At 48.2% G+C, this 20,193-nt stretch overlaps 1 protein-coding gene across 1 annotated transcript in view; it reads left to right on the top strand.

Annotated features, from left to right (window-relative positions):
* Nucleotides 1–4,948: 4,948 nt before the first annotated feature.
* LOC147425513 (uncharacterized) overlaps nt 4,949–20,193 on the top strand; it is a 35,431-nt gene continuing 20,186 nt past the window's right edge. The window contains exon 1 of the mRNA XM_086499432.1: nt 4,949–5,480. The gene's annotated coding sequence lies outside the window, so the exon portion shown is untranslated. The remainder of the gene's footprint in view (nt 5,481–20,193) is intronic.

Here is a 20,193-nt window from a genome sequence, read left to right as displayed (position 1 = left end):
GGCACTCCATTGTAAGGCTTATGTAGGCTCTCATGGAAAACATTGTGCATGAGCCAATGGTTGGGCAACTTTAATTTGATAAGCCATCTCATTGATTGGCTTAGGAATTTAAAAAGGACATAGTATCATTTTGCTAGTACTCTTGGTGGCCCGTAGGATTCTTGCCCGTAGTATGCCTTAGATGAGCCGTGAGAAACTTTAGCAAGACCCAGCTATTTTTCTTAAAGGGTAAGGATCTTTTGTGCTTATTGAAGCAACCCTTTTTGCCTTTGCTGTGAGATGGATATAACCATTTTAGTCTTTGGAAAAGATTCTTGTAAGTCTTGGCTATATTCATCAGCAGCGAAGACCTTCCCATGTACTTTAAGTAGTAAGTGACTTTTGGATCTTCCCTCTTTAACCTCGAAAGGTGTTTTCCCCATAGAAGTATGTACAATGTCATTGTACACATACTCTATAAGAGGTAGGTACTTCTATCATTGAGAACGTTGATCTACTTCCATGACATAGGCTTTTAATAGATCAAGAATCGTTAGATTAGTTATTTCGCTTTGGTCATCCGTTTGTGGATGATAGGCCGAAAGAGAAATTTAATCTACTTCCTAGATTCTCAAACAGACCCTTCTAGAAATTACTGATTATTCTAGGATCTATGTCCGGCACTATGGATGTTGGCAAGCCATGATACTTGAAAATTTGAGATCTTAAGAGCGATATTGTTTGATGTTCCTCAATACTCTTTTTTGACAGGCATAGAATGTGTTTTCTTGCTGAGCGCGTCGATTGAAACAATCCAAGTTGCTTCCCTTGATCAAATTTCAATTTTTGGTATACCACACATTTTGAAACATACTCTTGTATGTTTACTTTTCATGGTAGACCAACACGAATACATTTCTACTCCTCCAGGAGTAGATTATGGAATCCCTCTTTGCCGAGCATAAAGAGAAGCATGGGATTCATACATGACTTTCTTATTATATTGGTGAGTAACACATAGCCTATTGCCATTTGGAAGATAACCATCCTTCAAGGTGAATGGTTTTTTTTCCTTCCCTATTGCAAAGGTGTAATTGCGTACTTAAAGTCTTGGTTAGTAGCATACTCATCTATCATAAAAGATAGATCATTGTGAGTTGCTATAGACACCACATTTACCCTTGGCCATTGTGAAAGTGCATCAACCACTTGATTGTGCTTGCCAGCAATGTAAGCATGCTAGCAACAAGAGTGATGATAAGTGAGGAACTATTTCTTTCTCCTATGAATGTTTCTTCTTCCTCTTCCCTACCCTCATTTCCCGCTAGCTCTCTCCACCTTCGAAGGTGTTTAAGGCCTTGGGACTGAGGCTGGGGATGGTTAATTCTTTTACAAAGTATATTTTATGCTCATGATGCATGAAGCTTTCCATCTTCATAGCATCACCAAGGTCACAAGGAACACAAAGATTGTATTATACCAAGTCTCTCTTTATGGGAGAATCTATAATACAAAAGCCTATTGGAGGGGGGAACCCGGCTCCACATAAATCCGGTCCTCAACTGTTGTCAAGTTCTCTAATTCTCTCTCTCTCTCCCTCTCTCTTGCAAAAGTATTGTTCATGCCAAGTTAATTAAGTAAAATGGTTATGTTGCTACTGTTAATTAAGTTCACCCTCTATGTTCTCAAAGTAGTCTCACAAAAATGCTCTCTTTAATTCTCCTAATTCCGCTATTCTCAACGTTCATGGGCCATTTCCATTACATTGGTATCAAATCCATTGGTTTCTCTTTTCTTGCTTAAGAAGAGAGGTCCTTACGTTGTCCATGAAAGGTTGGGCTTGTTCATTGCAATAGATAAGTGGGACAAGGATCTATTATCTTGGTTGAGAAGGACTTAGTTCGAGGTACACCGTTGGGAACTATAGTCTTAATAATGGAGTCTCTTGGGGCTTGCCTTTGGCTTAACCATGATTGAGCTACTAGCAAGCTCAATAGGAACTATAATCAACTGAGCAATATTACACACTCTCCACTAGTCTTTGCAATCAACAGTGTCTAACCACGGGTGTGGCTGCTTGAAAACTGATTTTCAAAGGTAAAGAAGAGTAGCGACTAAGGTTTTTGAGGGTACCAAAGCACAAAGTAATTTATACATAAGTTTAATTAGCATGGCTGACAATAACCAAGAGAGTAGAATGAATATTGACAACTTTGATTTTGCACATGAAGGTGCTAATGATGATGCCCCCATGTTTGTTAATTATCTTGTTAATAGGTTGCAGCAAGCTATGGGCAACCCCGTTTTGCAAGCCAAAGTTACTCAAAAACTTGGTGCTTATGGGATTTCCCTTCCTCACCAAGAGGAGAGAGAGCTTAGGAGGCCTCTTAATGAGACCCCCAAAAGAAGACTCTCTCTCATAAGAGAGGACGAATCCAAAGAACGAGAAAGAAGCGAATCCCTAAGTTCCTCTGAAGATGTGGCTCCATGAAGATGGCGGTCTAGACGATCACCAACTCTTCCCAAGAGGAAATAGTCAACCCACAGTCCTCCTCATCACTCCGAAAGGGAAGAGAGGAAACGAGGAGGAAACAAAGGAATAAAAGGGTAAGAAAGAGCTCACCCTCTTCTTCACCTTCCTTTTCTTCCGACGAAAGTAATAGCTATTCTCCTAGAGAATACAAGAGGGGAGGACATCGCAAATCTTACCCTGCATGGCAAAGGTCCCAAAAGCTCAAGAAGTTCAAAGAGGGAGGAAAGAGTATTTCTTTTCTCATCTATGATGGCACCTTTGGTGCTACACTGACAAAGTATTGGCCTTCATCCAACAATTCGATGCGGCCTGTGGAGACGAGGGCTTCACGGAGTCCTCAAAGCTACACCATGTAACTATGCACTTCCAAAAATCGGCTCGTCAATGGTGGGCTAGCCTTCTTGGCAACGACAAAGCCCCAAAGACATGGAAAACTCTACGAGTTCCCATCATGAAGCAATTCCTGTTGCAAGTGATGCAAAGGATAAAGTGCTTACTGAATGGCGAATTTTAAACCTGCTCTCCAACGAGTCTATCCACAAATATGTGGAATTTTTTTGGGATTTACATCTCAAGGCTACTGTCTTTCAAAAGATAGACTTCGCCGAGTAAAAGCAATAATTTTGTGTGAGACTATCTGAAGATATGGCCGAGTATGTCAACTATCAAGGCCTAGGACTATCATTGAAATGATTTACCATACTATGGTAATTTCACAAATTAATTCCCATAATAGCATAGTAATGAAGATGGCAAGCTTAAGCATTGAAGCATGGCTCTTGGTTTGATTTGTATTCCATAGCCAAGAGTGTTGGTGTAGGCTCTCAACTTCTCAACAAGCTTGGAGAAGGAGATGGAGTTCTTCCTCTTTCACCAAGTGAGAGAATGTGTGAAAAATGAGTGTGTGAGAGGGTGTATACCCCCAAGCCCACCCCTTGCTTGCTTTGGTTGACTCCTCCTTTTTGCTCACGCTTAAAGCTCATTGGACCCCTCTCATCCTAGCCAATCACATGCATAATGCATTTCAAGCAACATGGGTAGCATTAGGACAAGTGTCCTCCTTACCTCTTTGAGAGAGAGAACTTGAAAATATCTAGATGTTTGTTGAATTGAACTAGAAGCTCATTGGTCCCCTCTTTAGCCAAGCCAATAGGATTCAAGCACACCATGTGGCTAAGCATAGGGAGATCCTGACATGTGTCCATGTGCCCCTTGAAAAGGGGGTGCCCTTTGGGTGAGTGGAAGGTTAAGTCAAAGATTCTCCTAACTTTGGGTCTTTCCCCATCCTTTTTAGGGTCTCTTTTTGACTTAAGCACCTTACCCCCCATGCATGGGAAGCTTCTCAAGCACCTTCCTCATCAAGCATGACAAGCACCTCAAGCACCTTACTCATCAAGTATGACAAGCACCTCAAGCACCTTAGTCACCAAGCATGACAAGCACCTCAAGCTTGAGCCGGGTTCCCACCTCAAGCACATCCCTAGCTTGCCTAAGGTCTAAGGACTTTTAACACTAACCTTTGGAGGTCTTTAATGAAGCTAACCCTAAGGTCTTCTAAGCTCCATTAGATGCACGTTGCTCTTTGATAGACTACCTCCTTTTGGACCCGTATTGAGATGTAACCATCTCTCCTCTTGGTCCCCTGCTGAGATAAGTCTAGAAGCACTTATTGCACATTGCTCTTTGGCAAACCGTCTCCTTTTGAACATGCAACCATCTCTCCTTTTGGTCCCCTATTGAGATAGCTCTAGAAGCACTTATTACACATTGCTCTTTGGTAGACCATCTCCTTTTGGACCCCTATTGAGATGCAACCATCTCTCCTTTGGTCCCCTGCTAAGATAGGTCTAGAAGCACATGTCTCTATTCTAACTCTTGTTCTCGTTCATTCTCCCACATTAAATGATCAGTTTAATATGAGAAAATCATTTGGATTAGCTAGATATTAGATTTTATGACAATATTTCTTTTGATTATTTAATGAAAGCGCCTTTTGCGTTAAACTAATTTTTGGAAGCTCATCGGTCGTGTAACTAAATTAAGCTATGAGGGCTTTTATGAAGAATGAAAAATGTCAAGAGAATTGGTATGATGATGGATTACTAAGTGAAAACTTAATGATTGAGAATTGAGCTAGATGCTTTTGAGGTAGGAATCAAATAGGCATCTCTCTATCCTCAAGGGCAAAAGGTTCCAAAAGAAGGACAAACCCATGATAGAAGAGTTTACGAGTAGGGATCTATAGGCAGAATGCATAGAATTTGGCCTTAAAAATTTAGGGTTTAATGGAATTAACTTCGAGAATTTTCATATTGTACCTAGCAATGTACCTTACAAATTGGGACACAAGAGCAACAATTGTCTGCATTAGGTAAGTGTACGGTCTTTGTAAGAGGTGCAATGCTGGTAGGTTGGCAAGAGGTATCTTCGATCCACGATCATGGCTAGACGTATCATCGATGGACCATCACCCACAAGGGAGGAAAACCACCTATAGTACCTATAGTGATGGATGGTTGAAATTTGAACACACTGGGGAACTTACAAGTTACCATTGGAATTGCACGCAACGTACCCCATTTAATTGGCAGAGACAACGGGGAGACAAAGGCAGCGCTCATCACTTTCGAGTTTCAACCACTATTCGAGAGGACCATCTTTTCATGCAGCCTGTGCAGAAAGAAACACTGAAGCAAGCTTCTTGTTCGCCTCCTTCCCTATGCGTCCACGGTCCAAGCAGAGAGAGAGAGAGAGAGAGAGAGAGAGAGAGAGAGAGAGAGAGCGCTTATACTGAAAAGAGCAAGTGCAAGCACTCTACGGAAAATCAAGCATGTTGAGAGGACGGCAGTGATTACTACTTCTCACAAGGATACTTGACATCCAGAAGGACAGAATGGGCTTGAGCAGCAGCAGGTGCGTGGCCAGAAGGGAACAGTGTTGCCAAGAAAAAGAAGGAACAAGCTCAAAGGTACACAATTCTTGACCTTGTTTCATCTCTGTTCTTTCTTTTGTGCATTTCATTGAGTGTATTCTAGCGTTCATAGCAATTCAGCTATCAGAACTTGTGACGTAGAATGAAATGATAATGCTGACATATACAAAAACCCTCCATATCTATAACACATTAATCAAGTTATTTGTGCTACCTGTATGAGGATATAGCTAAAGGTGCAGACCTGCCTTCAAAGCAGCGCTTGATAGCCAATGTTGTTGTTAGTGTGCTATAACTGTGTGCAAGGGTTCTCTTGCAAGAAATTTGTGTCCTCTTTTAACTGTTGAGATTCGATCTGATCAGAGCTGGCTGGCCTGCCATAAGCTTCAGACCCTCAGCAAGCCCTTTGTTGTAGTTTTGGTACGATACACATTGCACTAGTCAAATATGGTTTGAAGAATGTGTTTTCGACAAGCAGTTATGATGTAGCGCATTGCCGACAAGCAATTGCTATGGTGGTTACATTAAAGGTGACTTGATTATTCATGTGAGTGTTGCCCAGCCCCTGTGTATATTAAGTACACAGCTTGACCATGCTCATGATTTGTTAAGGGGCAACCTTTGGATGTTTCGGACAAATATGTAGATAGGTCCTTTCATGGTTTTGCATGTATGTTAATTTGGAGCCTAAAATGATCACAAATTTAGAAGGATGACCTTTAGACATTATCCCTTTTTCGTTTCGAATGTTGCAAATAATTGTGAAACTAGTGGCAATGTCTAGATGAGTGTGAATAAGTAAAAGATAATCTTTCTTTGCTCCAGTATTATGATTAAGCTAAGACCATGTTGTTCATTGTTTTTTGATATTGGAAGATTTTAAAATTGTTGCAGGTAAGAGTAACTAGAGAGAGGCTTATTCTTGAGACAAAGCCTTTGAAGTTTGTGAAGAAAATATCATGATATTGGAAGGTGTAGTGTGCTACAAAGAATAACGTGCACATCTCTTGTGGAGTAAGCTCTGTAGCAGGCTGGAGTGTCCTTGCATCACTATCATCCTGCTGGTGGAGGATAGCTCAAACTGAAGTGCCGGGCCCGTGAGGGTGGACCAAGCAGCTGCCCCGAAAGTGTATTGCCGTGCCTTGGAAAGAGCTGGCATCAGCCAAAGGACCCGAAGCCAAATCTGCTGTGCCAAAGGACAATCCCAAAGACAATGGCGCTGGCACTCCACAGGATGGTCACAAGCTGCACATGCTGCCTAGAGACCACTATGTACAAGCCGCTGTAGCTCGATGTACAACCAGCCACTGGAACAAAGTGACTCGCTGCGGCTGTCTCGAGTCCCACAACCTCTCCCAAAAAGCTGACAAGAACTCAGTTGTGAGACCCTCCTCCTGCCAATGAGGTGCTGCAGCAGGACGAGCTACTCTCCGTGCTGCCAGTATGTGACGTCCCAGTCGAACAGTGTATTGAAAGAAAGGGAGGGTCAGGATCTATGACACAAGTCCTCCCATAGATGCCCACAACTCGGATCCTCTGAAAACAACACTGCCACCTGTGGGGCCTCTACTGCAACTCGGTGTAAGCGACCCTCACCCGGTAGCTCAAAAAACAGGGAGGTTACAATCTTTGAGCAAGCCCGAACTACGATGAGAACCTCTAGTTGCGTGAAGGCCCCCATCCATGTGGGTGCTGTTGACTCGAGAGGTGTGAGCCACTCAGTTGGTATTGCCTCTGTGATGTCCTGACACATGTTCTACACCCCTCGCATGCACTATAGCTGGATGCTCTGAAGCTCCTCTGATAAGCGTGAAAACTGTAGCCAATTACCTAAAGTGCGTGGTGGACCCTCTGCCATGGGACCCCAAGAAACATGAGGCCTACTACCAACTAAATGGCCTCTCTGAGTGCTGACCATGGGGTTCCAAACAAGGAGTTGTCTTAGGCGTTCCTCCGTGCAAGTAGGCTGATGCTGCTCCAGGCCTCTCCGCAGCTGCTCCCAGGAACGGAGTAGACTCTCAGCGAAACGGTCCTCCAGTCTCTTGCTTAGGCCAACTCTGCGTATTTCTGTGAAAATCCATCTGGTCAAAGGCCGCCAGGGGCCTTGAGCCTGAGGTACTCTAGCACTAAGCCGCTGAAGCAAAAACTCCTTCCAGGGCTCCTCCCTTAGAAGTAGTTCTCTGACAACAAACTTCTCGAGAAGGGCTCTACTCTATTCTGCTGGCTCTATGATCCCCAACCCTACAAGGAAGAATGATGACTTGCTAGGCCACTTTGGCCCGGGCTATCTGAGCGTCACGCCCTGACCGAAGGAAGTTCCTCATTAGCCTCTCTACCTGGCTAATGCAGCCTGTAGGAACTCAAAAAGATCCAACAAGAAGTGATGTACCACATAGTAGCCAACGACACCTAGTTTGCCACTATAACTCTGCCTGCCAGAGACAGTCGTGCGGAACTCCAATGTAGCAACTTCCTCCTGATGGACAAGAGGAGGGGAGCAATCAGCTGCTTAGGAGACAAGTCCAAGTCAACCTGACAGCCCAAGTATCGAACTGCAATCCCTAGGGAAATCCGTCTGAAGCCCTCACCTGGCAGCCAATCAGGCGTAGGAGCAGTACTCAACGAGAAAGCCACTGTCTTTCTCTAGTTGATTAGTGCGCCTAATGCACAACAAAAGGTCTCAAGAGCCTGCTTACACCTGTGAAGGTTGGCCTCCTGCCACCTGGCCCTCCAAGTACAAGGCTATGTCATCTACAAACTCAACATCCAGAGCTCATCTCCCCGAATAGGGAGCGCTAAGCCACGGAAACCAACCTGCTGTGAAACCAAAAACTTGCTCATCGCCTCAGCATAGAACAGAAAGAGGAAGGGGGCAAGAGGGCAGCCCTGTCTGACCGAACGTGTAAGCATGAAATGATCTCCTCTACCACCTGACAAAAGTACCTGACTGTGTGCCCGTCTGTAGAGAGCTGACACACCACTGATCCATGCATCTAAGAAGCCCATCCTGCATAGAGTGCCCTCCAAAAAGTCCCAGTCAACTCTATTGTAGGCCTTCTCAAAATCGAGAAGAAGTATCACCAGATCCTCACCGCAAAGGCGCGCGAGGGCAAATGCCTCCCAGAAAGTAAAGATGTTGTCAAGGATACTACGCTTCTTGACAAAACCTGTATTTGTTCCATGTATGATGCTCTCTATAAGCGGCTGAATCCTGAAACTCAGAGCCTTGGCAAGAATTCTGTAGGCTCAGTTGAGGATAGTGATGGGCCGCCACTGTCGAATCTCATCCAAGGAGCCATCCTCCTTGGGAATGAGGTAAATCAGGTCCTCACTCATGCTGTTAGGCATCTCTCCTGTGTATAGGATGGACTGAAAAGCGTTGCAGAGATCTAAGCCAAGCAAGTCCCACTACTATAAGAAAAAGCTGGGAGTCAAACCATCCTTACCTGGACAGCTACCACGGGGAAGTGCTCTGAGGGCCGCGTGGAGCTCCTCTAATTGAAGAGGCAGCTCCAGCCTCTGGTGCATCTCCTCAGTCACAAGACAAGGCATCTGTGCCCACACTTGCTCTGCATGCCTCCTGACGCTCTGACTGAGGCTCTATTGACAGCATGTCACGGTAAAAGTCGGTGGCAACTGCACGCATGTCCTCTGGCTCTGAAGCAACTGACCCGTCAGGCCTCCTCAACTGGCTGACCGTGGCATACGCATGTCTGGGCCCCATTGTCTCAAAGAAAGCCCCGGTCACTCTGTCACCCACCTGGGTCCACTGAGATTCCTGTCGATGAAAAGCAAACTCATGGCGCCTCTCCTCTGTGCTGACAAGGTCCTGGCGAGCCTGCTGCAACTGCTCCTCCAACCAAGGCCTGTCTGGATGTTGCTCTTGCATCCTCTGCAAGGAAGCAACGCCCCGTCGGAGATGCTGCTCCTCCTCTCTTGCTGCAGCCAGGCGGGCCGTAGACTTCTGGAGAAATAGCTGACTAAGATGAGCAATTCCGGAGGTCACTTTGTCAGCAGGAGAGTCCTGCACGTCTAAGCCCTCTGTCCAAAGGGCCACCACTCGCTCTCTGAGCGCAAAATTTAGCAAGACCCTCTCAGGGATGCGAAGCATCGTGCTCCCCCTCCTTTGTCTATCTGTCACTGTGAGGATCACTTGTGCATGGTCCAAAAAAGAAGTACTAGCCATAATGCAAACTGACCCACCCAAGTCACAGAAATGGTCACTAGTGTAGAAGCGATCTATCCGAGATAGATTCACTCCTCCTACTCTGCGGTCCAAACCAGAGAAGGCCAGGCTGTTTGGAGGCCTCACAAAGCTAGAGTGCTGCCACACACCCCGCAGAGTCATACATAACCTCTCCCAAGCTGCCAACTCAACTCCATGCACAGTAGTATGGCTACCTCCAATCTTGTCAGAGGGGTCCTCCAACATGTTGAAGTCACCCCCAATGCACCATTGCTTTGCTTGCGGTAGAGAGTCTACAATATGGGACCAAAACTCTGCACGTGCACTCGCCACATTGGGCGCATAGATGTTCAGGAAGCCCATGAGGCTACCCTGAACCTGCATAGTAATCCACAGAGCCCTGCCTGGCACAATAATCCCTCTGCCCACAATGGCGTGCTGCAAAGAATCCGCAATAGTCATACATACCCCACCCTGGATGCCTTCAGGTCCAAATGCAGCGGACCAAAACGTCTCATAGCGACCATGCAAAATCTGACCACATCGTCTAATGCGACTCTCACAAAGATGATGCTCCTGTAGCATAAGAATGTCAATCTCACCACCCACAAGGCATCTCTGAAGCTCCTGACTCAACCGACCCTGTTAACGTTGAAACTAGGGCCCTCCTAATCCCTGCACATTCCATGAGATGATCCTCATGGAGTCGGTGGGAGAAAATAGATGCTGTCACAGCAGCCAGCCTCGCTATCTTTGAGGCCGGTTTGGATGGGGAGTAATCCGCATCCGAACGACCTCTAGACAAGCGTGAAAGAAGTGACTGTCCTGCCCAGGCCAAAGCCGAGCGTGTAGCCCGAAGGGCTACATCCTCTATCCAAGAATCCTCATGTACAAATACATAACAAGGAGGGCTCTGAGTGTCAGCAAACAAATGCACCACAATGTGCGTGCAACCCACTGCATCCGGAGGCGTCACACTGAACTTGGCCAGAGGCCAAAGTGTCTGCACCATATCTATCACCCCTAAGTCTCCTGTGTGGTGTGAGAACTCAGTAGCCTGAGTTTGGAGCCAGTCAAGAACTGTGTGTTGGGTGAGATCCCTACCGCACAACGGGAAGGAGAAACCCACCGCTGTGTCCAAAGCCTCACTGCCTCTAGCTGTAAGAAAGAGGACATGGACTCGAAAGCAAGCCTCCTCTAGGTCAGGAGAAGAGTCACCCAGAAACCGAGTGAAACTGTAGTCGAAGAAGTCCCAGTGTCTGCGAATATCAAAGCTAGTCAAACCTCTAGGGACTGTTGCAAAAGGAGAAGTCTGCACCAAGAAAGGCGGCCTCAAGTGTGGCTGTCCCTCTCAAGCCACACGGCTCGTCACGTGTCCAGTCCCCTGCGTCCGAGGAGTGGTGGAGGGGTTGGGAGATGAGGCTGTGGGCCCCATCGAGGAGAGATGAGGGACGGGAGGCGAGTTTGGAGGTGAGGGAGGGGAAGGAGGCTGGGGAGGCGGAGCGGCAGCATCTGAGGGAGGGGCGGGTGGAGGTGGAGGAACTGAAGTGGACGGGTCCTGCTGAAGGAGATCAAAACGGTTCCCAGTCGGAAGCCAGTGGTGCTGAGCTATAGAAGGTCGGCCACCAGGGAGAGCGGTGGGGCGAGCCCGCCCCTGTCGGCGGCGGCCAAGCACCTGCTGCCAACCGTGAGCTGTCTAATCGATGGTCTCAGTCGAGGTACCAGCCTATGCATCCTGTGTCTAGCTGCTGGGCTTGCTGAGCCTTGGGAGGCTGCACATGTGCTGTGGGTCGAGGTCTCCTGCGAGGACATGCCTTTGCCAAATGGCCCATCTGTCTGCAAATGAAACACTGATTTCGGAGGCCCGAATACTCTACGCTCTAACGGAACCAACCCCCACTCACCCGGGATAGTAGGATGACCTTCGGGAGAGAGTGGGTGTCCCTAACCAGAACACATACTGAGGGGATGCCGGCCGCCTTGGCAGCTACTGAGGCTGTCGTGTGAGGTGTCTCCAGGACAGTCCCCATCTCTGAGCCTATCCTGGACAAGAGTGGCAGGTACTCCCTCCTCAAACCAAGAAAGCAGACGGAGATGCGAAGGTCTGCCTTCTCTACCAGAACATTTGTAGCAGGATCAAAACCATGCCTCCACTGTCGAAAGTGGGCTCGAACTGCTTGGATAGCCAAGGGGCTCATCACGATGACCTTGGAGGCCATCTCGGAAGTCTCGAGCCGCGTCCGAGGATCTGAACATCCAAGATCTTGCCCACCTCTGTGAGGAGGCGGACCTGGAGAAGGTCATGCACCTCTCCTCTGCTGGGTTTGGTGCCAAGAATCTTGCAGATGCCGGAAGTCGCCTGAAGGTGTTCTACCTCTGCGGCTAGGCTCGCTTGCTCTGTCGGTGTGAGAGCAAGTCGAATGGTGGGCTCAGCGGGGTCGGGCGAGGATACTTCATCAGAGTCTCTCTGTAGCGGAGCTTGAGCCTCCGTCTGTGTCTGTTGCTGCGTTCAAAGAAGGGGAGACGATGTCGTGGCAGGTACCCGAAGACGCAGAGAAACCCTCAGCTTGTAGGAACCTTGGCAGGGGAAGGGGGGCGACTGAGACGATGTGAAAGAGGCAATGAGTGAAAATGTGTGTGTGTGTGCGGGGGGGAAGGGGATAGACCTAGAATTTTTGGGATTTTTAAGGGGGCTCTGTGATGGCGGGCTGTAACAACAGCAGCTTGAAGGTGGGAACGTTGGCGAAAAAGGGGGGGTTTGGGGGGGGTGGGGGGGGCGGGCAGAGCAGTGCGAGGGGCTGGACAGCGTGCAGCGCGTGGGGACACTAGCGCGGGGGTCGAACGGCAGCGTGCAGGGGTGGGGCAAGGAGAGGGAACGCGCGCAAGCAAGGGGGGGGGAGGGGAGCGGAGGCTAGGTGATGGCGATGGTAGGCGAGGGAGATGTGTAGTAGCAACGAGCTTGGACAGTCCCTGAAGAGTGACTCGGAGTCATAGGATCTTGAAGCTACCATCAGTGTTTACGAGGTCGTAGGTAGTAGCATAGTTGCCAGAAGCAACATTTCGGGCCGTTCCAAAACGTCATAACGTTTTGGGCTATTTTGAACTGCCAAGTTTTGCCCTCTTATTTTTTTGACGATTTGCAAATTGTATATTTGGCTGCACACACATTGCGTAAAACCCCCCCCCCCCCCCCCCCCCCCGGCCTCTCTCTCTTTTGGCGAGAAAAGGGGCTGTATTCTGTGTACATAAGAGACCTCTGGAGATGCTCAATGGCCTATCACCCAAAGGATGTGCAAAGGCTAGGTAATGGTGTGTAGGCTATGTAAACATCAAGGTGGTATTTACGATGATTGTAAATTGAGCTATTGGGGGGGTGCATGTCACAAAGTGATGATGTGGCATGCCCAACTAGAAGAGAAATGGCCGCGTGGACATGTAAGGTGCAGCGGAGGTGAATGTTGAACTTTGCTCAAGGTGAGTGCTCCAAACTGTGCTCAAGGGTTCCTTTTACTACGAAAGGGAGAGCCTTCTGTTCCTTTAGTGAGAGAGTGCAATGGACACAAACAAAGTGGTGAACACTGTGAATGAAGGTGCATGAGACTGAGAGATAGAGAGAGAAGAATACGACACCAGAATGAAATCTGAAAACGCTAATGGCTGAATCTGCAAATCTTGTATCTGCTGAATTCTGACTCTATGTCGGTGACGATGTCGATGTCGACGATGCAACGACGACGCGCTGAAAATGCAGATGCTGAAATCTGCGTTTTCCGGGCTGAATCTGCAAACTTCATTGGATCTGACCGTGCGGCGAGGATCTGCTGCGGGAAGGTGAGATCTGCGAGGTTCGGGACTTGTTCTGCGGTGTGTCTATGCTGAAAACTGAAAACGCTGGTCTAATTGCTGTGCCTGCCCCGGTGAATCTGCAAAACGCTAGGCTTGCTTGCTGATGCAAAAACGCTAGGGCTGGTTCTGAGTCTTGCAAATGCAAAACTCTAGGCTGGTTGCTGGAACCTGCTACTACCGGGCTGATCTGCTATCCAAAAACGCCAGGGCTTTGCTGATGATGAAAACACTGGCTGATCTTGGCAAAAATGCTAGGTTGGTCTTGGGGGGGGATCTTGCTAAGAAGGTGCCTGATGAACCAAGTGTTCCTGCTGCCTCTTCTCCCCAAAAGTGCTAGCGCTAGCTTTACTTATATACTTGCTTGCTAAAATTGCCTACCTAGTTCCCAACAAAAGTCACTTAAAAATAATAAGTGAAAATTGGCTAAAATAGGGAAATTAGGTCTATGCACTGTAAAAATGCTCCTGATGGGTTCTGATGGAAATCTGATGATCATGCTGTGTGCAACCAGAGGATTGAACCCGTCATGAAGTTGCTTGTCCACGTACACATAGGGTTAGATGTGCACGTGACATCCCCTCCTTTTCAAAGTGAGATATTGGTACCGAACTGTATGGCGTCGAGGAGATCGCCAACAGCGTCTGGAATCCTGGAAAGGACTCTTCGCCGGCCCACTCTGATGCATGGGTCATGTGATACTTGAAGTTCAGAAAGGTCTGCAACGCTTGCTTCTTTGGGCCGCGCTGAAAGCGACACAAAGTCATATGTGGCTCCTTCAATGCTTCAACTTCGTCTATAGTCATGCGTCTACCTTCGTCAAGAATCTCAGAGGATGAAAATTCCTGAAACCACTTCCAACACATTAACATGAACATACCCAATCCTCTTTTCACTCATTGAGAGCGGATCGTGCACTTAGTAGCCGGCCAATCGACGTGAGGTGGGAAAAAGCAACTTTGGTGTGAGCGCAAGGCCGCCAACGGGTGCGCCCGCAGGAAAGAGTGGAGCTCGGGTAAGAGAAAAGCCTTCTTTAACGCAGATTGCAAGCTAAAGAAAGAACTCAAGAACCTCAAGAACCCAAGTTCCTTGCGAATTTAAGTACCCAAGATCTCAGTGTATAGTCATCACCGGAAGCGGAATGGATACTTTGCGTGAAGGTGATGAGCATGGAGGTGGCGAAGAAGAATTTTCTTCACCAGTAGGATTTTCCGACCCTCCCCCTTTCCCATCTATGCCACAGGTTGTACCAAATCCTAAGAAGGCTTTGATCAAGTCGATGATGGACATGATGCTACAACAAGAGGCGCAACGCGCTGCCTTAGATTGTGACCGCGAAGAAAGAAAGGCAACCTTGGAGCATGAGCATGAGCAAGCGCGCTTGGCGGCCAAAGAAAGAAGGGTAGCCTTGGAGCGTGAGCGTGATCAAGTGCGCTTGGCGGCTGAAGAAAGACGAGAGGCCTTGGAATTAGAACGTGAGGCGCAGAGAGACCAACACATGCAAGAGTTGGTCCTACAGGTACTCACCTCAAAGTCCGAGCCACTCAAGGACGTGGGCGAATCATCAGGTAGCACAAGTCGAGACGCGGATTCCAACAACCCTGTCACTGAGAAGTTGACATTCAGTAAGTATGACGGTAAGATACACAAGCATCGAGGTTGTGGACTCGCTGTTGCTCACGCTCACGCTTCTCCCTCGCCATCGCTAAGCCTCCCCGCCCAGCAACTCCCTCGCCCGACCGCGCAGAACCCACCATCCGACTTGCTCTTTCGCCGACAGAGCTAGCGAGTTTAGAGGCAGAGGTGGCGCGCCTCCAGGCCACCTCTGTTATTTGCAAGATTCTCGGCACCAGACCTAGCAGAGGGGAAGTGCGCGATCTCCTTCAGGCTCGCCTTCTTGCAGAGGTGGGCAAGATTCTTGATGTTCAACTTCTCGGACGTGGCCACTACCAGATAGAGTTTGAGACTCCCGAGATGGCGTCCAAGGTCATTGCGATGAGCCCCTTGGCCATCCGTGCAGTTCGAGCATATTTTCGACAGTGGCGTTACGGTTTCGACCCAGCTACCGACGTTCTTGTCGAGGAGGCAGACCTACCCATCTTAGTCTGCTTCCTCGGCGTGAGGCGGGAGTACCTTCTGCTCCTTTCCAAGATAGACTCAGCGATTGGGACTGTCCTGGAGACCACGCACGGCAGCCTACCAAGGCGGCCGGCATTCCCACAGTACGTGTTCTGGTTCAGGACAACCACACTCTCCCGAAGGTCATCCTACTACCTCGGGTGAGTAGTGGTTGGTTTCAACAGAGCGTGGAGTATTCAGGCCTCCCGATCAATGTTTCATTTGTCGACAGATGGGCCATCTTGCGAAGGCCTGTCCACGACGGAGACCCCGACCTACACCATGGCCCCAGCCCTAGCCCCCAAGGGCTGGCCAGCAGCAGCAAGCAGAGTCACAGAGTACGCAGGCAGAGCCACCCTCCGAGCCTGGGGCTCAAGCAAAGGAGGGTTGGCAGCAGGTTCGTGGTCGACGTCGGCAGGGGCCATTGCACCAGCCTGGCACTCAGAGTGGTCCCTAGGCTCTTGCCAAGCAGTAGTGGGTTCCCACAGGAAACCGTTTCGACCCTTTTCAGTAGGACGAGGTCCATGCTCTAGCCTCCACCTCAGCCTCACCCTCGACAGCCCCTCCTCCTTCCGAATTTCCCCCCTCTTCCGCCGCGCCCCCCCCTCCCCCCTTCTCCCTCTGTCTCTCCATCTCACCCTCCTACCTTTGTCGATCCCGTTGGGGCTGTGGTCATCTGACCATCTATCCTCATTGGGACTGCATCCAAAAATGCAATGTGGCCCAACTGTCGGATATTTTTTGCTGGTAGTCCCACCTTGACTTTATGCCTTTATTGAGTTCACTTCCTAGTATCCACCAACTTGCTAAGTGCGACGGGGGGACCTATATGATCTTGCTCTGAGCTTAGACATCCTCTTACTATACGAATTCCAGTGCCGACCACTTCTCGTCTGCGGATGAAACTACCGTTTACATTGGCCATACAATGTCCGACCGTTTGCTACTTCAAAAAGAGGGTCTCAAAAATAAAACAAAATCCATTGGAAAGAAACCAACAACTAAAGTTAGCAGTTGCTACATCCTCGTGACATAGTTAACAGGTGCCACGTCCTCGTGACATACCCCCCTCTTGAAATCGCAAACGTCCTCGATTGCATACCATAAATACACGCCACTGATGATCTTGTGCTATAACACTCTTTTATCATCGCATGTATCCGCAAGAAAAGGTCGTAACACATAGAGACAAATGACTTAATGAGACGACCATACTTTTGTCACACCGAATTCATATGTACATTTGATGTACTAGCTCTATCATTACCCCTCCTTTGCACACGTTGGGTTGGGGCATAAGTAGGTTGTAACCCAAAGGCTTCAAGGTAAAGTTGCAATACATTTGGTGACTCTGACAGTTCATGCTCTTCCATCCACTTTGCATCCATAGGCGGATAGTTCTTGAACTTCACCGAATAGCGTCTTGCAACTTGTCCTTTAACTTTTCTGTCCTTATGTGCCAAAACTTGCTCAGGTACTAGGATCTCATCAAGTTCCTCAACTTCTGGCTGATCCTCATGTGGCATATCTTCTGGCACATCACCCACGAAGGGTCTTAGAAGACTCATGCATAATTTGCCAGAAGGTCAAGTTTGACAGGCAACAGGCACCAGGGTTGTTACAACCACTGCCAATTCCGGATAAGCCATGGAAAAGCATTGCTATGGACTTTATCTTTGATCTTCCAAGAACGCCAACAAGGAATGATGGTACATGGACCATTATCTGCAGGTTCAGCAAGCAGGCCCATTTTATCCCAGTTAGGAAGAAGATAAATCTGATCAGATGGCACGCTTGTTCATGTACAATGTGTTTAAGTACCATGGTATGCCACAATCGATTATCAATGATTGTGATCCTCGCATGACCAGTTTATTTTGGAGAGGATTCTTTGAGAACATGGGCACTACGCTCAAGTTCTCGTCTTCGTTTCATCCACAAACTGATGGACAGTCAAAAGAGGCTAATTCTACTGTCTTAGATCTGCTGAAATGCTATGTATCAGATAATAAAGGCAAGTGGGAACAGTATTTGCCTATGCCTGAGTATGCGTACAATAATACGGTGCATTCATCTACTGGCAAAGCACCTTTTGAGATTGTTGAAGGCGGCAAGAAGGTTCCTCCCATTTTGCATACAAAGGACAAGATCTTTGAGGCAGATCGATATGTTGAGAACATGGATGAGGTGTATAAGAAAATTAAAGTTGCCTTGGAGAAGACTCAGGTAAAACAGAAAAAGGCTGTTGATCGTCACCGTCGTGAATTGCTGTTATCACCTGGTGATTGGGTATTGTTAATGTTCGAAAAGGCAAGATTAAAGAAGATGAAGGGCAAGGAACGGCTGTTTCCTAAGCTCAGTATGCGTTACTATGGGCCTTTTCAAGTGCTTGACAAGATTAACGCCTGATGCATGGAAGATTCATAATGCGTTTCACGTGAGTCTTCTAAGACCCTTCGTGGGTGATGTGCCAGAAGACATGCCAGATGAGGATCAGCCAGAAGTTGAGGAACTTGATGAGATCCTGGTACCTGAGCAAGTTTTGGCACATAAGGATAGAAAAGTTAAAGGACAAGTTGCAAGACGCTATTCGGTGAAGTTCAAGAACTATTCGCCTATGGATGCAAAGTGGATGGAAGAGCATGAACTGTCAGAGTCACCGAATGTATTGCAGCTTTACCTTGAAGCCTTTGGGTTACAACCTACTTATGCCCCAACCCAACGTGTGCAAAGGAGGGGTAATGATAGAGCTAGTACATCAAATGTACATATGAATTCGGTGTGGCAAAAGTATGAAGGTCTCATTAAGTCATTTGTCTCTATGTGTTACGACCTTTTCTTGCGGATACATGCGATGATAAAAGAGTGTTATAGCACAAGATCATCAGTGGCGTGTATTTATGGTATACAATCGAGGACGTTTGCAATTTCAAGAGGGGGGTATGTCACGAGGACGTGGCACCTGTTAACTATGTCACGAGGATGTAGCAACTGCTAACTTTAGTTGTTGGTTTCTTTCCAATGGGTTTTGTTTTATTTTTGAGACCCTCTTTTCGAAGTAGCAAACGGTCAGACATTGTATGGCCAATGTAAACGGTAGTTTCATCCGCAGACGGGAAGTGGTCGGCACTGGAATTCGTATAGTAAGAGGATGTCTAAGCTCAGAGCAAGATCATATAGGTCCCCCCGTCGCACTTAGCAAGTTGGTGGATACTAGGAAGTGAACTCAATAAAGGCATAAAGTCAAGGTGGGACTACCAGCAAAAAATATCCGACAGTTGGGCCACATTGCATTTTTGGATGCGGTCCCAATGAGGATAGATGGTCAGATGACCACAGCCCCAACGAGATCGACAAAGGTAGGAGGGTGAGATGGAGAGACAGAGGGAGAAGGGGGGAGGGGGGGGCGCGGCGGAAGAGGGGGGAAATTCGGAAGGAGGAGGGGCTGTCGAGGGTGAGGCTGAGGTGGAGGCTAGAGCATGGACCTCGTCCTACTGAAAAGGGTCGAAACGGTTTCCTGTGGGAACCCAATACTGCTTGGCAAGAGCCTAGGGACCACTCTGAGTGCCAGGCTGGTGCAGTGGCCCGTGCTGACGTCGACCACGAACCTGCTGCCAGCCCTCCTTTGCTTGAGCCCCAGGCTCGGAGGGTGGCTCTGCCTGCGTATTCTGTGACTGCCTGCTGCTGCTGGCCAGCCCTTGGGGGCTGGGGCTGGGGCTGGGGGTCGGGGTCTCCTCTGTGGACAGGCCTTCGCAAGATGGCCCATCTGTCGACAAATGAAACATTGATTCCGGAGGCTTGAATACTCCACGCTCTGTTGAAACCAACCACCGCTCACCCGTGGTAGTAGGATGACCTTCGGGAGAATGTGGGTGTCCTGAACCTAAACACAGATGGGTAGGTCTGCCTCCTCGACAAGAACGTCGGTAGCTGGGTCAAAACCGTAACGCCACTGTGGAAAATATGCTCGAACTGCACGGATGGCCAGGGGGCTCATCGCAATGACCTTGGACGCCATCTCGGGAGTCTCAAACTCTATCTGGTAGTGGCCACGTTCGAGAAGTTGAACATCGAGAATCTTGCCCACCTCTGCGAGAAGGCGAGCCTGAAGGAGATCGCGCACTTCCCCTCTGCTGGGTCTGGTGTCGAGAATCTTGCAAATAACAGAGGTGGCCTGGAGGCGCGCCACCTCTGTCTCTAAAATCGTTAGCTCTGTCGGCGAAAGAGCAAGTCGGATGTTGGGTTCTGCGGGGTCGGGCAAGGGAGTTGCTGGGCGGGGAGGCTTAGCGATGGCTTAGCCTTTGTAAAGTGCTCTGTGTGTGTGTCTAAAGTAAAGAATTTCGGGTGAAAGCCAACGCCTACCGCCCCACGGGCCGGTTTCACTGAGAGAGAGAGAGAGAGAGAGAGAGAGAGAGAGAGAGAGAGAGAGAGAGAGAGAGAGAGAGAGAGAGAGAGAGAGAGAGAGAGAGAGAGAGATATTAACGTCCTGTCGAGGCCAAAGCTGACCTATAGGACAAATCAGAATACATCCTTGGTTACAGTGTCTTCCATCATAGCAAAATGAAAATAAAATAAAACTACCTCAGTAGCTCAGAGCTCCAT

This window comes from Adiantum capillus-veneris, chromosome 25 (genome assembly GCF_014529385.1).
Source record: "Adiantum capillus-veneris isolate H3 chromosome 25, ASM1452938v2, whole genome shotgun sequence".
Lineage (NCBI taxonomy): Eukaryota > Viridiplantae > Streptophyta > Polypodiopsida > Polypodiales > Pteridaceae > Adiantum > Adiantum capillus-veneris.
Note: the sequence above shows the minus strand (reverse complement) of the source record. Positions and strands in the feature narration are given on the sequence as shown.